The following is an 11766-nucleotide window of genomic DNA, read 5'->3' as shown; positions in this document are numbered from 1 at the left end:
TTTGTGCTCCATCCGGCCCTTCCACTGGCTTTCTTTCCCCGCACTGCTATATGAATATTTACCTTTGTGAATCTTTTGAGGAAAAGGGTGCAATACAGTCATAATAACCTTTGTTTCTCCCTTGGAAAATACATAGAGCAGAAGGAGGAAGTTGGAAGAGTGATGCTTTATTCCCTTTTCAGCTGTGTGATCTTTTCAAGGCTCAAGTTAATTCTGCTGGAACCAGGTTCTGGGAAAGTGATCTATTCTGGGGAGCCAGACTGATCCAGTGAAGAAGGAACCGACGGGCGCATGTGTGTCTGCAGCGTTTGCTCAAAAATCCTAAAAGGTTGGCTTCCCCTGGTGTAGATGGCCACTCTGTGAGAGGGACCAGTGGTCTGACTCTGTATAAAGCAGTTTCTTACATTCCTTGGCTGGGCAAGTAGACCAGCAGCTGGCAGTCTCAGGGCTTTTTAAAGGGCAACTCAGTCCATTCTCATTTTTGTCAGAGCTTTTTAAAGAGATAGGCTCTGTCCCCAGCAAATACCTGCCAGTCCTAAAAGTTGGACGTTCAGTTAAAGGTCATTTTCTGTGTTGAATACTTAGGAGAGCTTTCCTGCAATTCACCGCTGTACTTCCTCTTCTGCACTTCCTCTTAAGCAAACAGCCTTTCCTGTCCTATATGTATTTTGTCCATATACCTGGAGTGTTAAACCACAGAGCCTAGGACTTGCTGATCAGAAGGTCGGTGGTTCGAATCCCCACAACGGGGTGAACTCCCATTGCTCGGTCCCTGCTCCTGCCAACCTAGCAGTTTGAAAGCGCGTCAAAGTGCAAGTAGATAAATAGGTACCGCTCTGGCGGGAAGCTAAACGGCGTTTCCGTGTGCTGCTCTGGTTCACCAGAAGCGGCTTAGTCATGCTGGCCACATGACCCAGAAGCTGTATGCCGGCTCCCTCGGCCAATAAAACGAGATGAGCGCCGCAACCCCAGAGTCGGCCACAACTGGACCTAATGATCGGGGTACCTTTACCTTTATTGCAGAAGTGTATGATTACGGCTTTTGGACATACAAGGTGCTGAATTTTGCAGTCACAGTTCTTTTTTAAAGTTCTATTCATGGTTTTTAATTATAACAAATAAACATTTCAGCAAAAGAAAAGAAAATAATTCTTATATCTTAAATCTCCCACTTCCCTCCCTCTCCTTCTGCGGTTCCATAAATTTGTTCTCTTTCGTTTTCCCTCCATATCCCAGTTAACTATTTATTCTTTTTTCTCATCTATTTCCTAAATGTTTTAGAAACTGCAAGTTTTTATAATTGCAGTCACATTTATGACATAATGTGAGTCCCATGCCACCTACCAGCTATGGATCAGAGGCAGGAGGGAGCAGTCTGGGGTGTTTTTTTTTTAAAGTCCTCTAATGTTTATTATTTCTTTATTTAGATTTGTATGCTGCTTTTTGATATAAGCAATGCTCTAAGTGACTACAAAAAGAACGACAAAAAAAACATCGTTATGGTGGCAAATAATCACTTCAAAACATAACACGGCAATCCAGCAAATAACTCTCTAATCGTATGAATGTAAAACAAATCCATGTGCCCTTTCGTAAGGAGGGATACAGGAATTCGTTGTTAAAATCAGCCAACTTTCTGAACTAGGGCCAGGGTCTTTTCAGTACTGGCCCCAACTTGGTGGAACGCTCTGTCACAAGAGACTAGGGCCCTGCGGGACTTGACATCTTTCTGCAGGGCCTGCAAGATAGAGCTGTTCCACCTGGCGTTTAGTTTGGACTCGGTCTGACCCTTATGTTTTCCCTCCCCGTACAGTTTTGATCCCTGGGCTACTTTTAAGATGCGGCTGCATTTTAAATTGCATTTTAACCTGTATTTTAAATTGTGTGTCCCCCCCAATTATATTTTTATTGTAATTGTATTGGTGTTAGCCGCCCTGAGCCCAGCTCTGGCCAGGGAGGGCGGGGTATAAATAAAATTATTATTATTATTATTATTATTATGGGTCAACCTCTTCAATTCCAAGGTAGCTGGAGAGGTTAACCCCATATACGCTTTGTTCTCTGAATTATCTCATCTGTCTCGCTCTCCAAAGGCGTTTGGGAATCAAGGCAGAAACTCATTCTGTGTTCTTTATTTCCAGTGAGTGTGTTGTGTATATTTGGGGGTGAAAATCTTCCTGTGATAAACTCCTTGCAGGTGTGGTGCTTGCAAAAAGAGATGCCTGGCTACGCATGCAAGGTTCAGCACCTGCGTATGCCCATTGTGGCACCCCCCTCTGTCCCTGGCATTCTGGCAGCCAGCGCAAGTGGAAGGAAAGGAAGCGAAACCATTTATGGAACAAGCAACAGATGGTGCTAGTGAGATTGGAAATGCAAGCCCTACACTATAGCCTTGGTGTTGCTAAGGGTAGGACCTTGGTTCCCAGGCTGTAGATTATCTTCTCCAAGGAGGCCCCGTTAGCCCTCCTTTTCTCTTTTGGCAAGAGGTTAAAACTATCCTCTTGAGAAGCTCCAACAGATGTTCAATACAAGCGACCAAATGTGTTTGAAATGTTTGCTGCATTTTACTTCGGCTGGCATCTGTCTCGTTCCAAAAGACAGTGGAGGAGTGTGCCATCAGGGGTAAAACCAAGCCATTGGAGAGTTACAGTGTCTTCTGTGGCTGTAAAGACCGATACAGGAGAGACATGTTTAGTTGCAGCTGTGGCAGATGCATTTAAGATAAGAGAGTCCCTGCCGGCAGGCTTGCAATTGATAAGACATGACACGTGTCACAGCTGCCTCTAGGTCCCAGCTCACAGAGGACCAACGCCCGGTTGATGTAATGTACAAAAGTCTTTATTGAAGTTTAGTTTCCATTTCAAACCCCAGAGCGTGCAGCCCTACGTCTTGACTTTAGATCAGCGAAGTCCCCTCTGAATCACTACCCCTTCCGCACCAGTTTAAGATCCTAGCCCGGCTCCACCTCCTGCGCTGTTCTTTCCTCCTCTGGGTCCTTCTGCCCCCTGGGGTTTCCTCCTTCCTGGACTCTTCTGACGCTGACCCCCCTGAGTCTTGCCCTTCCTTCCGGCGGGCTTTAGGACCTGGCTCCCTATCCGGGCTACCTGCTGTGCCGCTCGCCTGTACATTTGAACTTGGCGCGCGCGCGCCCAGCCGGTAACCTTCCTCCTGACCGTTTCCCCGCTCTCCGATGGAGGCGTGGTCAATCCTGACTCATCTCCTCTCGCTGGTGGTGAGAACACTGGTCCCGATTCCTGGGACTCCTCCCCCCTACTGCGCTCTGGTGGGGAAGCTGGTCCTGATTTCCAACTGCTGCTCAGGGAGTCCCCGCTGGCCCCTTCCTTCTGGGGTTTCCCCCTTGGCACCCCCCTCGCCCTGGCCATCGGCGCTTCCTTCTGTGAATCTTCCGATTCGCTGGAGAGACTCGTGGAATCCCTCTGACCACTGTCACTGCCTACACCCCCCTCGGATTCCTCCTCCTCGCTCTCCATTTGCTCCCTCTCCTGTGTCTCTGCTCCTGAACCCCTGACAACACGTAAGGGAAAAGAGATGGGGAGGGAAGAGGGGGCAGAGAAGCAAACTCAGGCACAGCTTCTGAAGGTTAAATAACAGCGCTTATCATAACCAGATGGATTATCATACCAATTAGTGGAAACCTTAGAGGGGAGAATGCTCTTTTGCTCTGCTCCTCCTAGTGGGTTTTCTGCAGGCATTTGGTTGGCCACTCAGAGAGCAGGACGCTGTTACAAATCATCAGATGAGCCATTGCCAAGATCTAGCTGACTGTTCTTAGGGTCATTTTCAATCTCATTAATTATAGAGTTGGAAGGGACCAAGGGTCATCTAGTCCCACCCCTTGCAATGCAGGAATCTCAGCTAAAGCATCCATGGTAAAAAAGTAAAAGTAAAGGACCCCTGGATGGTTAAATCCAGTCAAAGGCGACTAAGGGGTGCAGCGCTCATCTCACTTTCAGGCCGAGGGAGCCGGCATTTGTCCACAGACAGCTTTCCGGGTCATGTGGCCAGCATGACTATTTTTTTTTTTAATAGATATTTATTAAAGATTTTTATAAGAAAAAACCATAAATAACAAACAACAATGCTTATATCATACACAAAATTCCATAACTCATTTGGACTTCCTCACGTCTCCCGCTCCCACTTACATTGTTAAAAAGTTTTTCCTGGCAAATTATCATCTTGTTTTCAGTCTTATATCCACTCATTTAAATATGATCAAATAGTTCTCCCAAAGGATTTGTCTTTTCCTTAATCTCACTTATCATCTAGTTTCAATCTAGTTTAGTGGTGGCCAATTATTTATGATCAAGCATCCTTCTTAACATTCAATCAAATTACAATATTTTTGTAAATAAGTTTCTTCCAATCTTCTTCCATCCTTTCTTCTCCCAGGTCTCGGATTCTGCCGGTCATCTCTGCCAGTTGCATATAGTCTATCAGCTGCATCTGCCATTCTTCCAGTGTGGGTAGATCTTGAGTCTTCCAGTTCTTGGCAATAAGTATCCTTGCTGCTGTTGTTGCATACATAAAGAATGTTCGGTCCTTCTTTGACACCCCCTGGCCGACAATACCCAAGAGGAAGGCCTCTGGTTTCTTGGTGAAGGTATACTTAAACACCTTTTTCAGCTCATTATATATCATTTCCCAGAAGGCCTTCACTTTAGGGCAGGTCCACCAGAGGTGAAAGAATGTTCCTTCATTTTCCTTACATTTCCAACATTTATTATCAGACGAATGGTATATTTTGGCAAGTTTAACTGGGGTCATGTACCATCTATATATCATTTTCATTACATTTTCCTTCAAAGCATTACATGCAGTGAAGTTCAGCCCTGTGGTCCACAACCTTTCCCAGTCCTCAAACATAATGTTATGCCCAATATCCTGTGCCCACTTTATCATAGCAGATTTAACCAGTTCGTCTTGTGTATTCCATTTTAACAGCAGGTTATACATTCTTGATAATACCTTAGTCTTTGGTTCTAACAGTTCTGTCTCCAACTTCGATTTCTCCACCTGGAACCCTAGTTTTTTGTCATTTTTAAAAACTTCTTTAATCTGGGCGTAATGTAACCAGTCTCGCACTTTACCCTCCATTTTCTCCAAACTCTGCAATTTCCAATTGTCACCGTCTTTTTCTAATATTTCCCAATATTTTGGCCTTTTGGCCTCCATATTGGGTCTTTTTCGGGCCTTGGCTTCCAGAGGGGACAGCCACCTCGGAGTTTTGTTTTCCAATAAGTCTTTGTATTTTGTCCAGACATTAAATACTGCTTTCCTGACAATATGGTTCTTAAAGGCCTTATTGATCTTAACTTTGTCATACCATAAGTATGCATGCCAGCCAAAAGCATTGTTAAAACCTTCCAAATCCAACACATCAGTGTCTTCAAGAAGTAGCCAGTCTTTTAGCCAGCAGAAAGCTGCGGCTTCATAGTACAATTTTAAGTCTGGCAGGGCGAAGCCCCCTCTTTCTTTCGCATCAGTTAAAATCTTATACTTAATTCTGGGCTTTTTGCCCTGCCAGACAAATTTAGAAATATCTCTCTGCCACTTCCGGAAACACTCCGTCTTGTCCACAATTTGCAATGTTTGAAACAAGAACAACATCTTTGGCAATATATTCATCTTAATAGCAGCAATTCGGCCTAACAAAGAAAGCTTCAATTTTGACCAACTGTCCAAGTCTCTCTTAATTTCAGACCAACATTTTTCATAATTATCCTTAAATAGACTCAGATTTTTTGCTGTTATGTTTACCCCTAGGTACTTTACTTTTTTAACCACAGTTAGTTCTGTTTCTCTCTGAAACCGTTCTGACTCTGTATCTGTCAAGTTTTTCCCCAACACCTTGGTTTTCTGTTTATTTAGTTTAAATCCCGCCACCCGACCAAAGTCTTGAATCAGTTGTAATACTCTTTTTGTACTAGATTCTGGCTCCTGCAAGGTCAAGACTAGGTCATCTGCAAAAGCTTTAAGTTTATATTGTTTCGCTCCGACCTGAATCCCTTGCACCAACCGGTCCCCTCTAATCCTATTCAAGAGCACCTCCAGGACCGAAATGAATAACAGAGGGGAAATCGGGCAGCCTTGTCGTGTACCTTTTTCAATTTTAAACTCTTCTGTAACCACATTGTTAACTATCAATTTAGCCTTTTGTTCTGAATATATTGCATCAATCCCATTTTCAAAACCCCGTCCCACTCCCATTTCTTTTAAATTCCCCTTCATAAATTTCCAAGAGATATTGTCAAAGGCCTTCTCCGCATCTATAAAAATTAACACTGCTTTTGTATTTATGTTTGTTTGCAAAAGTTCCAAAATGTCAATGATGTTCCTTGTGTTGGCAAACATATGTCTACCTGGGAGAAAGCCTGCCTGATCTTTGTGAATTACTTCATTTAAGACTCTTTTAAGTCTGCTTGCCAAAATATCTGCAACTATTTTATAATCCACATTTAAAAGGGAAATGGGACGGTAGTTCTTAAGTTGTGTCTTCTCAGTTTCCGATTTTGGTATCAATGTGATGAAAGCTTCCTTCCACGATTCCGGCGCCTTCTTTCCCTCCATAATTTCGTTGCTGACCTCCATCAATGGTTGTATCAGATAATCTTTCAATGTCTTATAATACTTGGAGGTCAAGCCGTCTGGCCCTGGAGATTTGCCCAATTTCATGTTCTGAATGGCTTGTTCAATCTCTTGTCGTGTTATTTTGCTGTTCAGGAGTGATCTATTTTCTTGTGAAAGCTTTTTAAGTCTGTTTTTTTCCAAAAATTGTTTAATCTCAGCCTCATTCTGCGGCCCTTGAGTATAAAGTTTTTTGAAATATTTCTAAAAACACTTTCTAATCTCCACGGGGTTCTGAATGTTTCTTCCTTCAATTTCCAAGTTTGTGACTACGTTTAACTTTTGTCTCTTCTTCAACTGCCAAGCCAGCAGTTTCCCACATTTATTTGCTGATTCGAAAGTTTTTTGTCTCATTAGTTTGATCTTCCATTCTATTTCCTGGTTCATCAATTTGGAATATTGTGCCTGATGGAGTTTAATTTCTCTCAGAATCGGCTGTGACTTCGGATTCGATCTTAACTTCTTCTCTAACTCTTTGATTTTCTCCAAAATCTTGTCTTTCCTCTCATTTTGTGTTCTTTTTTTAACAGCATTCTGTTGTATCAAGAACCCCCTCATCACAGCCTTGCTTGCGTCCCAAATGATTCTTTTTTCCACCGTAGTGCTCATGTTTATTTCGAAATAGTCCTTCAAAACTTTTTGGGCCTTCTTGATGATCTCCTGATCTCTAAACAAATTGTCATTCATCTTCCATCTAAAGGAACCGGTTGGTAGAAGTGTCAAATCCATTTTCAATGCATTATGGTCAGAGCAGGTCTTTGGGCAGATTTCCACTTTCCTGACCTTGGGTGCCAGACCTCTAGTTATCCATATTTGGTCGATTCTTGTCCAAGTCAGCTGGGCTTCAGAGAAGAATGTTCCTTCTTTTCCCAAGGGGTTCTTTGTTCTCCAAATGTCAATCCAGTCCATATTGTCTGTCATTTCGAAAAAGGTCTTTGGTAGTCTGCCATCTTTCGTAACATTTTGGCTTTGTGACTTATCCATGTAAGTTGATACGACTCCGTTCATGTCTCCCATCATAATGATGTTGTCATAGTCCAGATACTCCAGCATAGTCTCATGCAACTTCTTGTAAAATTCCGATTTTCCTTCGTTTGGTGCATAAATTCCTAATAGCAAAATCTTCTCTCCTTGGTGTTGTATTTCGATTGCCAAAATTCTTCCATGTTCATCTTTAAATAGAAATTTGGGTGACAGGCTCTCTTTTGCATAAATCACCACGCCTCTCTTCTTTACTGTGTCTGAAGATATAAATTCCTGACCAAGTCTTTTATTTATTAACACTTTTCTATGGAGCCTAGTCACATGTGTTTCTTGTAGGCAAATAATGTCCAATTGTTCCTTTTTTAATATATGAAAAATTTTCCTCCTTTTTTCCGGAATATTGCAGCCATTTATATTCCAACTCAACAGTTGCAGAGACATCCTGGATAAATCTGGTTATTTTTCTGGGAGTGGTACCTTATTAGCTGGGTCTTCAGAATCCGAGGGTGCCGGTGCCTCTGGTGCTCCTGGCCATGGTGGTAATTCAAGTCCTTTTTGAAGGTCCTCTCCGTGCACGTTTAGAAATTTGTCTCTGTCTTCCAATGTTCTAATTTTAATCTTCTTCCCTCTGAAAGTAAACGATAATCCTTGAGGAAAGTCCCACCTGAAGATGATTGAGTTGCTCCTCAGCAGTCTTGCTAGTTCCAAGTACTCAGATCTAAGATCCAAAAGTTGTTTAGGAATGTCCTTGTAAATTTCAGTTCTTTTGTCCAAGATGTCCAGTGACTTTCCGTAGTGCAGACCCAGGATCTTGTCCCTTTCCTCCTTTGATCTCAATGTTATCAAACAGTCTCTGGGTTTGTCTTTCTTTGTAAGTCTTCCAAGCCTAAAAGCTGATACAATTTTAAAGTCTTTTTCTTCTAGGTTCCAAAACTTGGAAAATATTTTGGTCAGAAACTCAGCTAAGTTGTCTTCTTCCACTTCTGGGACCGACCTAATCCTTAAATTAGTCTCCCTGTTCCGTAATTCAATCATAGAAAGGTAGGTCTGGTGTTCTCCTACTTGTTTACTGAGTGGTCTCACCTCTTTTTCTAGCTTTCCAAGTCTTTGGCTAGCATCTTCAGCCAATTTCCGATTTTCACCTGTAGCCTCCTTCAATTCTCCAATTGCTTGTGTATTCTGTGCCACTTGTCCAGTTAATCTATTTAGACATTCTGTGTTTTGATCGATTTTAAATGTTTGCTCATCAGCTTTTTTGTCCAGGGATTCAACTCTCTTATCCAAAGATTCCAATTTTTCATAAATTTTCTCTAAAATAGAAACAGCTGATCCAGAGGCCATATCTTCCAGTTGTAATTCCTCAGTTTCTCCTTCTCCTGCCCTTGGCAAGAATGCAGCTTCTTCCTCAGAAAGTAAAATAGGCACAGACGATCTACGTGGCTGTAAGGCTGTGGCTAAGGTTGTTTGTCTGGTTCTTACTCTATGTTCCTTTTCTTTGGGCTCCTTTTCTTTAGGCTCCTTTTTTCTTGCACCACTCATTCCAAAGTTATCTAAAAGTCAAGGTCAGGCTGAGTTGTTTCCCATGAGAAAGAGACGGCCCAGATGGTAACAGTCAAACAGGAGGCCGGGAAAGAGAAAGTAAAACAATGCCACTGCTGTAAATTCCAAAACCTCTAGGGGGAGCTTAGAAAGTCTTTCGGGAAGAGATCAATTCCAATGAAGTTCATAAAATCAGAATTAATGTCCAGGAACCTTCAAATAATAAATTTTGGCAGAGTTGGTATTAAATAACTACAATGTCTCAAATAGTGCTTGCTGGTATTCCAAATGGTGCCTCAAAGTAGCAATTCCAAACCCCTCAGATTGTTTCCAAATTTAGATTCAAAGTGTCCAAATCTGCAAGCTGACTGCTACAGTTACTCAGGCAGTTCCAGCGCCTGGGTTTTTAACTTAAGTTGTAATTCCAATAGGAGAAGATGTCACAGTCCAAATTAGCAACAAAAAGTCTGGTGCTTACAGTCCTATTCTGCTTCAAAGGAGGTTCAATGGGTGCTCAGATCCATTAGGTTCAAAGTTCAGTCTCTGCCTCCACACCTCCTGCTCTTTGCTTTGAAGTTCAGTAGCAGCGGAAGACGGACTTCCTTTTTTTTCGTCAATCCGCTTTCAGCCAAATTCCGTTACTTTTTAGAGCTTTAAAAATTTTGCAAGTCCTTATTACTCACGGATTGTTGCTTTCCGAAACGTAGATTCAGGAAGAAAGGTCAGCGCTCACCGGCAACAGCTTCGCGGCTTCACTCCGTTGACTGCGGAGCGACCCTCAGCGCCGCTACCCCCTCCGCGATCCGGAGCCCCTTACGGGGTTCCTTCAACGTTTTGGGGGCAGCTCCTGGCGCCCACCGGGTCCCAGGACCGCAGGCTTCTGCCGCCTGCGGTTTTCCAATGTGGGTCTCCGTTTCGCCGTAGCGGACGACCCGTTTCAAACGGAGCTTCCCTCTCCTGTTTAGAAGAGGGCAGCCATTACCGTTCGCGCCGCCTCCGGAAGTCCATGTGGCCAGCATGACTAAACCGCTTTTGGCGCAACAGAACACTAACAGAAATCGGAGCGCACAGAAATGCTATTTACTTTCCCACCACAATGGTACCTACTTATCTACTTGCACTGGCATGCTTTCGAACTGCTAGGTTGGCAGAAGCTGGGACAGTGCATTGGGAGCTCACCACCGTCGAGTGGATTCGAACTGCTGACCTTCCAATTGACAAGCCCAAGAGGCTCAGTGGTTTAGACCACAGAGCCACCTGCGTCCCTTTACCTTTTACTTCCGTTGATACGGACACTATACTTAAGTTGATACACCCTAGAATAGCATTAGGTTTTTTTTGCTGCGGCAGCAGCAGCACACTGTTGACTCATGTTAAGCTTGTAGTCCACCAAGACCCCTGGATCCTTGTCACATGTACTGCTGTTAAGCCAACATATGGCATTCAAACACACGAAAACACGAGGGAATGATCAAAGCACCATTTTCTCAAACCATTGGGGGGAAAGGTAAAGTACTCTCTCTCCCGCTCAATGTTAGGAGTACATCATGCTTTGTGTATAAATTAGTATAAGAATATGGTGGCTATTCAGAGTCTCTTGGTGGTTGAGCCCCCTCCCCCTATTTTATCAATCGGGGGAATCGTAGCTCTAAAACTGTCTTCTGGTGTTCAACTGTTGAAAGGCAAATGTCTCCATTCATGTAAATTCCTATATCTTGGCTTGTCACAGTTTTAGGAGCTCTTTGTTGGGGTCATTCTAAGGTTTTCCTCTGTATCCGCAAAAGCAAGAAGCATTTTTGAGATTGAGTCTAAAAAGCAGCTGATGGCTTCTCACTCGCACGCCAAGCGAAAGATTTCTGCACAGTAACGGGCTGCTGTAACCACCTGTGTGCCTGAATGAGATCACTTGCAGGAGCAAGCCGGCCAAGCTTGCCCAGAAGGCTTTGGGGCTTTGGGGCTGGAAAACGCTCCCCGATTCCAGTGTCTGATGGACAAATAGTCTGTGAGTGAGGGTTGGTATGAAACCAGATAGAGAAGAGCGAGAGCAGATGCTGTCTTTGTTGTGACGTGGGGTTTGTGATTTCAGCTCTCTTGACATAATATGCTGGAGACAGTTCTCTAGTAACACTTCTTTATTAAAGCAACAAGACTGAAGAGTGAGGAGGGGAGAGCTACATTTATAGGGACAGGGAACTAGCTAGAAAGGATACATTTTGGAGGTAACAATATTAGGCAATCACAGTCCTGCCTTTTGGAGGCAACCAATAAGACAGAGGATCCAAATACAGCAGCTTAAATGAACCAATAGTAGCTGTACCCTCTGGAACCAAAAGGCAGTTACTTTACCCTAATGCAAATACAGACAATAATAATACAGATATAAAATCCTTTGACTCAATACACAACAGTCTTGACCAGAGAAGCAGGAATGTGGAGCAAGAAACAGACTGCTCTCCCAGTGCACCAAAAGTCAAGACTTGTGTGACATGTTAAGCAAAATACAAACATTCTGTGCCCAGCAACAGAAACCTATGCCTTCATGATTAACATCCACAGAGTAACTTGGAATCTCATAATGTCACCTAGTTTGGCTCT

This window comes from Podarcis gaigeae (assembly GCF_964106915.1).
Source record: "Podarcis gaigeae genome assembly, chromosome: 3".
Classification (NCBI taxonomy): Eukaryota; Metazoa; Chordata; class Lepidosauria; order Squamata; family Lacertidae; genus Podarcis; species Podarcis gaigeae.
The sequence above is the reverse complement of the archived record's forward strand: the minus strand, read 5'-3'. Positions refer to the sequence as shown.